At 37.1% G+C, this 12,853-nt stretch overlaps 1 pseudogene across 1 annotated transcript; it reads right to left on the reverse strand.

Annotated features, from left to right (window-relative positions):
* Window positions 1-6,201: 6,201 nt before the first annotated feature.
* Window positions 6,202-8,631, reverse strand: LOC143618974 (R-linalool synthase QH1, chloroplastic-like; annotated as a pseudogene). Its single transcript, XR_013151121.1, has 7 exons — window positions 8,402-8,631; window positions 8,042-8,312; window positions 7,539-7,909; window positions 7,235-7,453; window positions 7,006-7,144; window positions 6,665-6,912; window positions 6,202-6,493 (listed from the first exon to the last, which is right to left on the reverse strand). The product of XR_013151121.1 is annotated as an R-linalool synthase QH1, chloroplastic-like (transcript).
* Between the last annotated feature and the right edge of the window lie 4,222 nt (window positions 8,632-12,853).

Raw genomic sequence — 12,853 nt, forward strand, 5'->3', positions numbered from 1 at the left:
ATAGAGAATTAGAAAGGAAATTATAACCCATTTGTCAATATGGTTTTACTCCATAACCCATGGATATGTAGGATGAATGAGAAGAGAGATTAGGCCTAGAATGAATGTGGGATTGCCACATCATCCTTATTATTTTCTTTTATTAGTATAGTTAGATTTATATATTTTTTTCATTATTTTAATTTTTCTTTTTTTGTTTTACTTTTTATTTGTGTTTAACAATCATAGTAAACCTAAGTATGGGGAAGCTCATGTTGGTATAGTCAAGATTAAGTGGAATATATATTGTAATATCATAGTTCAAGGAGTGCGGCTCAAGGTTGCAAAAGTACTCATCTGCAGGACCCGGTGGACAAGAGAGATTCGAATCAGATACACGTGCCTCTTTCCTTTGCTTTGTTTGTTAGTATAGTTTAAATTCACGTGTACCACACTCGGTTGTTAAATGAAAATATACATAGGGACAATGTAAAGTTTAAGTGTGGGGATGCGGGAAAGTATTGGAGAAAGAAAATTTGAAGTTATTAAATATGTCATGAATTTAAATTTTTTTTTTACCAAACAATGGAAAATAATAGAAAAATAGGGAAATGTCTTTCAAAACTAATATATATATATATATATAGGGATATTGGTTTTAAATACTCTCAACTTTAACTCATTGGTAGATAGCACTCCCAACTTACGAATTGTTCCCCAACACTCCCAACTTTTAACATATTTTCTTCTGGCACTCCCGGAGTAACGAGACACTAACTTTGTTAGTGTTTGAGGTAAAAAAATGTCATTTTTGAGGTTGGATGAGTGGGCACACAAGGTTAGACCGAATACGAAACGGCGTGTTTCGGGAGATATTAGGGGTGGCGAACATAGCAGACAAGATACGAGAGTGGAGATTGAGATGGTTTGGACATGTGAAGAGAAGACAAACGACGAATCCTGTTAGATCCATAGAAAACATTACTATAGAGGGGAGAAGGGGTAGAGGACGACCTAAATTGACTAGGGACGAGAGGATTAAGCATGATCTGATAGACCTAAACCTCTCTGAGGACATGGTTGAGGATAGGAATTCTTGGAGAAGTAGAATTAAAGTTAAGGATTTTTAGAAAGAAATGAATACCTTAGGGCTTCTATTTACCTTATTTTAGTCACACATCATAATAATATTTTCTCTACATAAATAGTATTAATATTATTATTATTATTGTTATTGTTATTATTATTATTATTATCATTATTATTATTATTACTGTTGAACTCTGATTTCCTTTGTATTACTTCATACACATGTACTTTAGTACTTTAGAGCTGAGGGTCTCTTTGGAAGCCACCTCTTTATCCATGTGGATAGAGGTACGGTGTGCCTACATCCTACCCTTCCCAGACCCTACTTATAGCTATGCTATTGGTGGGACTTTACTGGGTATGATTGATGATTGATGATATATTTCAAACACTACACTCAATTGTCTAATCTCCTCAACAACTTTGGTCCATAAACTCTCATCTTTCTTAATCACCTCTATATTCATCGTTGCTTTCTTGATCTCTGAACCCAGTTCGGATAGTTGTTCGTCTGATGGTTGTTGTTGGGTGGGTTCTGATGTGGGCTTCTCTTCTTCTTCATCTTAGGCGTTGCAGAGGATGGTGTAGCGGTGGGTTTTGGTTTTGTTAGTGGTTAGTATGGTGGAATTGGAAAGTGGGTTTAGGGTTGGTTTGAATGGTGTTGGGTATTTGGGATGATTGATGAGGGTTTTGTTGCAGGTGGGAGTGAGAATTGTGTGAGCGAGAATGTCATGTTTAGGTTCTACACAAACCAGAAATTGAATTTGGGCGTTTAGCTGCACTTGAAACCCCCAAAAGTTATTGAAAGTTTGTATATAAATTGTGTGTTTCCACCGTAATTTAGGTCTAGTATCCTTTCAATGAAATGGAACTTTTGGCTAGTGTAATAAATAAAATTTGATTTAATCCCTTGAACTTTGAAAAATGACATTTTTTACCCGAAACACTAACGAAGTTAGTGTCTCATTACTCCGGGAGTGCTAAAAGAAAATATGTTAAAAGTTGGGAGTGTTGGGGAACAATTCGTAAGTTGGGAGTGCTATCTACCAATGAGTCAAAGTTGAGAGTATTTAAAACCAATATCCCATATATATGTGGGATAATAAAATGCAGAAACATACTAAACAAGGGATTTGTCGGTAGACTCAACTTTTAAGAATTTATGGACGGTTTGGTAGTTGACGTAATTAAACTTTTAATTGCTTGATTTTACTGGGAAACGTCTTAGGGTTTTGTTTGCTTAGTTAACCTTGTGTAAGGATTGGGATGAAATGTCGGACCATACTCAAGCCTTTTGTTAGTTTGATCACCAAAAATATAATTTTCTAAAATATGAATAGACTATTGAACGATGTTTGGAGAGGCTTAACGTTAGAGTATGCTAGATGACTTGTGAGATAAACTAAAATTAACATACTTCTAGTTTAAGTGGTTAACGCTTCACGGTGTATGGTTTAATGACCTTAAATCCTGTATTGATAGGATGCTTCGGGGTTTTGAAATTTTGGGTCTTTATGCGGTTTGTCATATGGGTATTTGTATAACCTAAGTGGTTGACAAATATTAAATTGAACTAAAAAGCTAAACCCATAATTACTACTACCAAAAAAGCAAAACCTACACAACCAATGCAAATCACTTGTTCAAAATAGTGATAAAAAGTCATAAATGATCACAAGTACTTCACCGTACACTTAAACAACTGTGTAGATCACTCATGCTGTTAGTCATTCGTTGGTCTCTCTTGCGCATTCCATACCAATAAGAAAGAAGCTACATGAGATTTAATGTATGTAAACCTTATAGATGAAATGTACATATTCACATAGGATGATGAGCTCCGGGGTGTAACTTGATAACGAGGGTATGTCATGTAGTGGGGACCACTTGCTAGGTTTGTACCTAATTGTACCTTAACTATATATAATGGCCACTCTGGTAGACTTTGATGCTTGAGTTTAGGTGGACAACAATATCCTTGATTGTCATAGCTATTACATATGGGTTTAAAAATTGTACACTTTGTTGTGTAAAATTTTAGTCAACTGATTTTAAGGTTTAAGTCAAGTTGGGGTGGTCTAGCTCGGTAAAACCATAATGAAGCTTGGTGAGGCGGCTTCAGGGCTTTGTAGTGTGGGTCCCACTTAATCATATAAACTACTGAACTGTCACACCTTATTTGTCTCGGTAAGTAGTAGGGCATGGGTTTAATTGGACAAAAATATAGGTGATCGCAATATTTGTGTTAGCCTGTCATTAATTATAATAATCTAAGTGTTTTGTAAAGACAGTTTCTGGTTCTGATTACATTGTAAATCTTTTTCGGGACGAAAAAGGATAAGTGTGGGGATGTGATGAGGGGGTAAAAGGACATGTTTATAATGTTTAATATTGTGCAATTCAACTGTTTATATGTATCGAACACGATTACTTTGAGTTCTATTATGTTTGCATGTAATTGGAGCTTAAACTAGCTATTTCGGAAGCATAAAGATGAAGAACAATCAATTAGTATGAAGGAGGAAGCATGCTGAAGTGTTGGATGAGATATAATAAATATGAAAATAATGAGCATTTTGTGACTGGGGAGTAAGGTTACTCTATAAAGGGCGTAACGTTGCGAAGTACTTGAAAAACCAAACATACTTCAAATTGAGTGGGGGCGTAAGGTGGTTAGACGAGGGAGTAACCTTATGTCAGTTTACCCAAGTAGGGCATATCCCTACTAGTGACTAAGGGCATAACTTTACGCCCTTGTCGAGTTTTTTATGTTGAATTCGTTTTTCAGCCACCTATTTATGGAAACCCTAATTCAAAAAGACATCTCTCCATAGCCGTTTTGGAGCCACTTTCCACCATCATGACACCTACTAATCACCATAATCAACTATGTTATCATCCTTCCAACCAAGAATCGAGACATCCATGATCAAGATGCAAGGCTAAACCGTTCGTGACCATCTCCGGGAGTAGGGTTGTGTTTGTAAGAAAGAAATTTTGTATTTTGAACCTTTACATGGAACTAGAGTTGATTAATCTTTTACATTTGTTTGTGAACGTAAACAATTTTTCGTAATTGAATGCGTTGAGGTTTTATCAGTAGTTAATTGATTTGTGGTCATCAACTTTTAAGATTATGTTCATAGAGTCATTGACCCATTTATTTTTAACCATTGAATTGATTACATTTATCAAACCCTAAAATTGGTAACCAATTAGGTTATTATTCAGCCAAGCCAATCAGTAACGTCAAATATTTAGTTTTTTTATTATATGTATAAATAAACGAGTTTTACAAATAGGTTAAATCAAATTGTTAAAGCTGCTTCACAATCTAAAATTTGAAGTTTGGTCATTTTTCTCTCAATTGTTTTACAATCAAATCAATTTTCCAACCGCTTGACATCATATGTCCATATAGTATAATTAGTTAGTAATTATTGAACTTGATTAGCATTTTCCACTGATACTTGTGGAGTTGTACTTTATAAATGTTTTTGATTGAGCTTTCGATATCGATCAGCTGCACCAGCTATGTTGCAAATTTAGCATGCATGAGTGCTATGTGAAGAGGTATGTACCCGCCTCAACATCGAGCGGGGCGGGTCAACCCACAAGATATATACAAGACATTAGAAATCAAAGATATTATCAAGGCACAAAGCCAAAACTTATGCGCACAGCGCATATCGCATATGCTCAAGCATCACATGCTTGCACATATCACATATGCTCAAGCATCACATATGCTCACGCATCACATATGCTCGCGCGTATCACATGCTCACGCATCATATATGCTTATGCATATCACATCGTGTGTGGCGCATCCGCGCGCGGCGCATCCGCGCGCATCATACATGCCCACCCATATCACAGTTGCGCATGGCGCAGCTGCGCGTGGGGCATCCGCGCGTGACGTGTATTACATGCTTGTGCGTATCACATCTGCGCATGAAATATCTGCGCATGAGAATAAAGAGAAGACCTCGCGCATCCTCAGGATGGGCGCATATCACACATGCACATAATCAACCTCGTCCTTATCCAAATCAGGATTAGGGCAACCTTGATTGTGCACGTCAGACAACCTTCCAGAAGGCATCTTTTTAAGGAATAAGGATATGCTGTTGTTGACAGCTGCTAAATGAAAGGTGGACAGCTCGGCATGACTCATGGGTTACCACGTGATTATAACCAATGAAAAAGCACCAGGTGTCTCCAAGGACACGTGGCGCAAATCGATTGGAGGAGGCCAACAAAACCCTAATTTGGTCCCAGCTCAATCAGTGGAAACCCTAGCACTATAAATACAGCATCAACTCCACAAGGAAAGATATACAAAAACACAGTCACACAATCATACAGTATTCAGCTATTAAGCAATACTCTCCAGATTCCCTTACTCTCACATTATTATCTTTTCCTACATATACTTATTCTCACGCCGGAGGGTTACCCCAAAGAGGACCCCTCTGTCCCTTTCTGAGGGGTAAGTTAACGGCGTTGTTCATTTTGTAGGTGGAAGAACACAGATCCAGAAGAACCATCGGTGAGATAGTACAATCAAAACCCGAGGAAAGTAGATCTGCTACCAGTGAGTAGATCCACGTTTCTTCACCATGGGACTGGGTATTGATATATAATCATCATCCTAAGTACTCTTTCAGTGTTGATGTGTATCCACCATGCCTTTTATAAATCCGCCCACTCTATTCCAAAAAAATTAGTTACAGATAAAAAAATCAATCATAATAGTACGTTGTATAGTTGAAGATCAAAGATAATTTAATTATTGCTTTTATAAAGTACAGAAGGATGAGATCATGAGAACCTCTATGTCTGTCAATGTGTCATATGAGACCATGCGATCGCATTAATCGTGTAGTAGAATTTGAAGAAAGCTGTCTTCATATAAATCGGGAGTTTCTCAATCGCATGATACATGACTAAAAAGTAGTTACAAGCTTATAAACAACTTCAACAAACTTAATACTTATTAAAGTAGTTACAAGCTAAACTACTGCTCCAACTCCATTACATATCATAAGTTATACTGGGATGCCCTCTAGCATCTTATTTTATATTTAAAGCTTCACCTCCAATGTAAGGTACACATTCTTGATTATTTTGTCTCTTAGATTGGACTAAAAAGCAATGATGATAAGTAAGATTTAGTTATTTCAGGACGAGCATGCCCATCTCCTTCGCCATTCATGAATTGTGCCGTCCTAGCCATATTTGATGCATATTCGATGTACTCTCGTGAAAATTGAGTATTAGCACGTGCTCGTTCTTTGTTAAGCTTCTTCCATGTATCCCCAATCAATTCTTTGATGTATTTTCTAGCTTCTTCTTCTGTCGCACCACTCTCATTCATGTAACACTGAATTGATTTTGGAGTGTCGCCTCTTGCTAGTTCATCCTTTAAGATATTAGAGAATGTGTGAGTTTATTTATTTGCATTCTGTATTCCATATATATAATCAACATTTTCAAATTTAAAATAAGTTTCTGGTAAACAAAGTATTAAAGATGTTGTCTTCCCAAAATTTACTAATACCAAGTATAGATACAAATAAAAAGAATTGCATACTGTGGATGTCCCTAAGTCATCAGCTAGTCGTAAGACAGTGACGAGTAGCGATCTAATGCCTCAAATTCTTCCATATGTTGCAAGATTTCTTCGGTTGCACCAACCGATGTTGCAAATTTAAGATGCATGAGTACTGTGGGACCAGATATTGATATATAGCCATTATCCAAGTACTCTTTGAGTGTTGGTGTATATCCGCTATAGTGCCACCGTGCTTCGACTAGGTAAGTCTTGGATAAATCTGCCCACTACAATATTACCATTCCGAAATATAAGACATAGATAAAAAATCAAACATTACAATATTTTTATAGTTTTGAGATCAAGGATGGTTTAATTACTGCTTTCTTAATGTATGGAAGGATGAGGATTCCTGTGTTTGTCAATGTGTCGTATGAGATCTCATTAATCGTGTTGTAGAATCCAAAGAAAGCTATCTTCATATAATTCGGGAGTTTCTCAATCGCATTAATATCCCATCTGTTGATTAGATATTTAATCAGCTTTCATATCCTTTGTGAATTGTCACAAAACACAAAATTAATTCTAATCAAGTGAGTTATCATTTACTTGTCTATAATATCAGTAAATTGTTGAAGTTCATCTAATGTGCCATACACGTCGTATATATCATCTATAGTGGTAATTATCGCAGCAGCCCGTGCTAGTGATCTCCTACCATGGCTATACTGAGGCTGGTACCCAAAACCAATAGCCCACAGAAAGCTCGGCACCACACTGTCTCGAATGAAGCTGAGGTTCTTAACCCATTTTGTATTTCTCCACCACCTGTTCATAGAACTTTACTCTTACTTTTAAAAGTTCATATATAAATGTATTGCGTGTAACATCCTGGACCATATTAAAATGATACCTTGATGTCTCTTTTAGATCATCAATATGGACAGCCTGAACCATATTAAAATCTAATTTCGCAAACTCTAACAATGTGGGATTCATATCGTTTCTTTTCTGGTATACTCTGATATACCATTATGACTCTACTCTTGGCATTCTCCAGTGTAGTGGAAGCTCCAAAGCATGGGTTACTAATGATGATATAACCTCATCCATCTTGTTTTGATTTTCTTCGAGATATTTTGCTGAGAAATCTCTAGTATCGTCAAGTATGCTTTCATCATCGAATGAATGATACGAAGACGTACAAATTCAACATTCCGATCATATCCTCTTGTGAGTGTGGCTTAGGATCTTGAGTCTTGTCCTTAAAGTTGTGAAATATATCTAAATATAAAGAAAAACGTTACTTTCAGTCGATGTTAGTAGTAGGCATTTTCAAGTATTTTTCTTTTAGATTATATTAAAGCTTTAAGTGTGTTCTATGTGAATACAAATTCTTTAATTATAAGTTTGTACCTTGAGAAACCTGAAAACCATGTTGTCTTAGTAGTCGAAATCCAAGGGATTTAAGGTTCAAATCCATTGTATTCCACTGGTCATGAGTTTTGTAGTAATTGTTATAAATCACCTCCAATATATTTCTTATTTCATCCTCAAAATGATACGAAATACGGAGTCTCTGCAAATCATCAACCAACTCTAGGGTACTCAATGGGCTTGCCACCTTGTGTATCATCATCTTCACCGCATCCTTCAATGTATCTGCTCTTGCCTTGCAATTTTCTCCCTAAATGTTCAATATAAGCATAACCTTGCATATTAAATACAACTAGAAATTAAAAGAGCATGTAAATGGAAGTAAATTCACAATCATACTGTGTATTCACTAGAAAGTGATTGAACATAATCAAATGACCATAACGATGGCGCATAGTTTGCTGATCGTCTAGAGACGGGTTCAACCGCCGTGATGGCCTTCACAATGACATTCGACTTTGATGTGGATTTTGATGAATATAGTGCCTTTCTAGTTTCAAATTGTTTAAATGTTTCATGATAAATTTGCAATGGAGAACTGAACAAGAAAAAGAACATATTGAAGCCATCTTGAACGAGATATATATCTATAAGGTTTGTTTGAGTTGCTATTATCATGCATGTAGAACGAGATTTATATAGAGGAAGAGGTAAATGATACCCAATGGAAAAGTTACGCTTCATAGACCTCATAATATGACCATGCAGTCAACATAAATAATATAAAATTGCATGTGATGAGTGAATGAATATAATATTTAACTAATTACAAAGAAAAAAAAAGTATTTTGGTATGCTCTAAATTATATATAAATCTTATAAACACCTACACTTTTGAGTTGTTTTAGTTTTGTTTTTATTAAAGTATATACTCATTCGTGGTTTCTATTTAAATTGAAAGGTTTTAAAATACGATAGGCTAAAATGTACTTTACTAAACCCTAAACCCTGGTTAATTTGATGAGTGATACGTCAAGCAAACTTTATTTATTGTGATTATTCATTTTCTTTGGAATTAATTTTATATATTAATTATTAAGAATGTTCAACGTTCTTGAAGCATTCAGTATTGTTTAATTTGATTTAACAGTTTTTTATGATAATATTTAATCTAACATTTGTTGGCAGAGGAAGTATAAATGGGCTATCTAATATTAAAGTCTTGTTCACAAATCATGCAGACCACACGATAAGGTGATTCAAGCAAATAACTTGGTGACGGGCAATCGGACAAAAGAAGAAAAAAAAACAAATTAACTTGGTGGCAATCGGAGGTTGTAGGAAATTAGGGGGGGGGGGGGGCTGAAGAAAGTCACTACCATAGACAGCAAAAGAAAAGAAAAGCAGGCACGTTAACAAAGTCCCACGCACGACGGCAATTCGAAATTAAAAACCAAGCAAGCTAGCACATCAAGTTTTGGCGTCGTTGCTAGGCCAATTAGGCTATAGCAAGACTAGCTTTGATTTAACTAATTGGTTAACTGGTCTTTTTGTGTCTTAAGTTGTGGTGTGTCTTGTGAGTCCCTGACTATGTGTGTTTTGTGATTAGTCTAGTGAGTATTTTATTTGGCGTCCTAAATCATGTGCAAGATCCACCATGGAATCTATATGTGGTAAAGGGAAAGGAGTCATGAAATGCTCGGGTAATCCTCATCATCATCATCTTCTTCAATAGCTTGAACGTTTTGACTGTTGAATTTGGAGTATGGCTTCGAATTGTTGTTTCTGTATGAGGATCCTTTATTCTTGTCAGGGGATTCTTGTTTCGTTTGAACCCCTAACCGTTCCTGAATCTTTTTGTCATCCTCCAGCCGTATGAACCTCAGTGCTCTGTTCCTTACTTCATCTAAAGTCCTGCAATAAGTCATCACAAGATCATCATAAAAGTAAGAGCCCTTCTGAATTCCCATCTTGAATGCTTCAACAGCAATAGTCATGTCAAGATTAGGGATTTCTAGAGCTTCCCTGCCAAACCTTATAACAAAATCCATAAGGGATTCACCACTAGGTTGGATAACGCGGTATAAATCACAAGTTAACCTCTCAAATTTCCTGCTACAGGAAAATTGACTGTTGAACAAGTTAACTAAGTGTGAGAAAGAAGTAACAGAAAAAGGGAGGGAGACTTAGCAGCCATTTCAAAGCAGATCCTGATAGTGTGGCTCCAAAACCTTTGCATAGACAAGCCTCCTTGAGCCTCTCAGGGATGAATTAATTTCCATCCTTTCACTGTATTGGGCTACATGCTCCTCAGGATCAGTGGTCCCGTCATACACCTTCATGTTGGGGGTTTGAAAGTGTTTCGAGATCTCCGCGTCACAAATTGGTGGTGCAAATCTGGATAACTTGTGGCTTCCCTCCGGTATCTCAGGAATTGGAAGGATCACCCCTGGTACGCTGGATATCATATCCTTGAGTTTCTGCAGTTCCTTAGCCATAGCTTGGTTGATACCTGCGTTCTGCATGGAACCATGGTTAGCATTTAAGGATATAGGATTATACACGCTACCTCTTTGTTGTGTAAAGGTCGGTATTCCAGAAGAGTGGCTGAGGTAAGAAGCATCTACTACAGGAGTTGGTCCACCCAAAGCTATAGTCTGCATAGGGATTATATCTCCTTCATTAACCTCGGAGGATCGTTGATATTGAACCCTTGAGGATCCTTGATTGTGGACAAAGGATCCCAATGGTTGAGAGTTGAGGGATCCTTAAAGATATGACCCTTAGGACCTTGGTTGAAGGATGAATGATCCTCGTTGGAAAGTTGAGGTTCCTTGAGCTAACTGACCCATGGACCCCGGTTGAAGGATGGATGATCCTTGCTGAAAAGTTGAGGATCCTTGAGTAATTGACCCATGGACCCCGGTTGAAGGATGGATGATCCTTGTTGGAAAGTTGAGGATCCTTGAGCTAACTGACCCATGGACCCCGGTTGAAGGATTGATGATTCTTGCTGAAAAGTTGAGGATCCTTGAGCTAATTGACCCATGGAACCCGGTTGAAGGAGGGATGATCCCTGCTGAAAAGTTAAGGATCTTTGAGCTAGCTAACCCATGGACCCCGGTTGAAGGATGGATGATCCTTGCGCATGTTGATCCAAGGATCCTAGAGTAGTGAAATCCAGCATCCTAGGCACTAGAGGATTCTGATCCTCTGCCGGCCTCTTAGTCCTCTTGAGATCTTCTATCTCCCGAAGGATCCTCTGGTTAGTCTTGTTCTACTGCTCCATGTAAGCCTTAACCTGCGAAAACATAGAGGAAACATCATTGTTAGTATTAACCATCGGAGTGGAAACAACGGTTTTCGAGCTCTGAAAACTGGTAGTTGCGTCTTGTTTCCAGCAGCAGTAGCCCTCGGTGCTCCCGTGATTGGCGGAGGCATCGGTGGCAAGGTTCTTGGTAAGAGAGGAACCGAAGATGGCATGGTTGATGAAGCAGAGGTTGATTGAGAGACCATTGATGGTGATATGGGTATGAAAAGTTGAATATTGAAAAGGTATTTTCTGGATTATAGCACCAATTGCTCCACGGTGGGTGCCAAATTGTTTTGGACAAAAATCTGCTAATGATAATGTATCCAAATCCGTAATTGTGAGGTATAGTGCTATGATAATAACAACGAATGTATGAACGAAATTGAGATGAACACAGCGATTTGTTGCGAGGAAAAACTTCTTGACTTTGATTAGATCAAAGGAAAAAAACCCCGGGTGATGACAAGTTGTCTATCACCACTTTATTAATATCAAAATCGGGTTACAATGGGTGGAGTTTATGATCAATGAATACAAGATAGCGAAGTGTGTGTGTGGTAACTGCTGTGTTTTGCTCTGAGGATGATTGTGAACGTGATAAGTGTTAACCTAATTGATCATAATCTCATTTAAATACTAAATAAAAGCTAACAAGAAGTCCTAAAAATATGCCACTCTCCCACTAGCTTAGTCTTCACTTTTACCCATGTGCTGAAGGTGCCTTGTAGCGAAATATATGGTAGACCACGTCTTATAGCCGTTATACCTATCAAATATTAACCTACACATGAGTAACAATCGTTAGTAATACCAATTACTGAGGATCCTTGATCCTGACAGGATCTGGAACACATGCTAAGGATAACTGATCCAGACATATGCCAGGATAACATATCCACAGTGTCAAATTTCCGCGCCCTAACAATACTCTGCTGCGTTTACTACTCTTCCTGTTGAGACAGTTTATTATTATTATTCATGTTATCTATTACTTAAATGAAGAACTGATCAACATTGCATATTCATTTGTTTTATAGTGATTAAGTTTTGATATCTCTTTTTGGCTTCTTCTTCATTCATAACAACTCATCAGTAACGAAGATTTACCAGCTACTCAGCTTACATAACTAATAGTAACTTCAACAAACTTAATACTTCCTCTGTCTCATTAAAAGTGTGCATATTTTTTTTTATTTCTCCCATTATTTCAAAATTTATTAGCCAATTTTCAGGTTTACCCTTAAACGCATACAACTAATATTGATAAACAATATTGATGGACCCAATTTCCAAGGGCATTATTGGCATTTGGTAAGCAAAGAAAACGATAATTTAATCTACCTTAAACTTTGTGTTTCTCAAACTAAGACACTTTGCCCGGGACGGAGGGAGTACTTATTAAAATGCGATGAAAATACAAAGACAATTGCTCCAACTCCGTTACAAATCATAAGTTACACTCTGATGCTCTAGCATCTTATTTTATAAATAAAGCTTCACCTTCATCGAAAGATACACATTCTTAATCATTTTGTCCC

Source organism: Bidens hawaiensis, unplaced genomic scaffold (genome assembly GCF_021521415.1).
Source record: "Bidens hawaiensis isolate Kalapana, Puna unplaced genomic scaffold, B.hawaiensis_p1.1 tig00002343_1, whole genome shotgun sequence".
NCBI lineage: Eukaryota > Viridiplantae > Streptophyta > Magnoliopsida > Asterales > Asteraceae > Bidens > Bidens hawaiensis.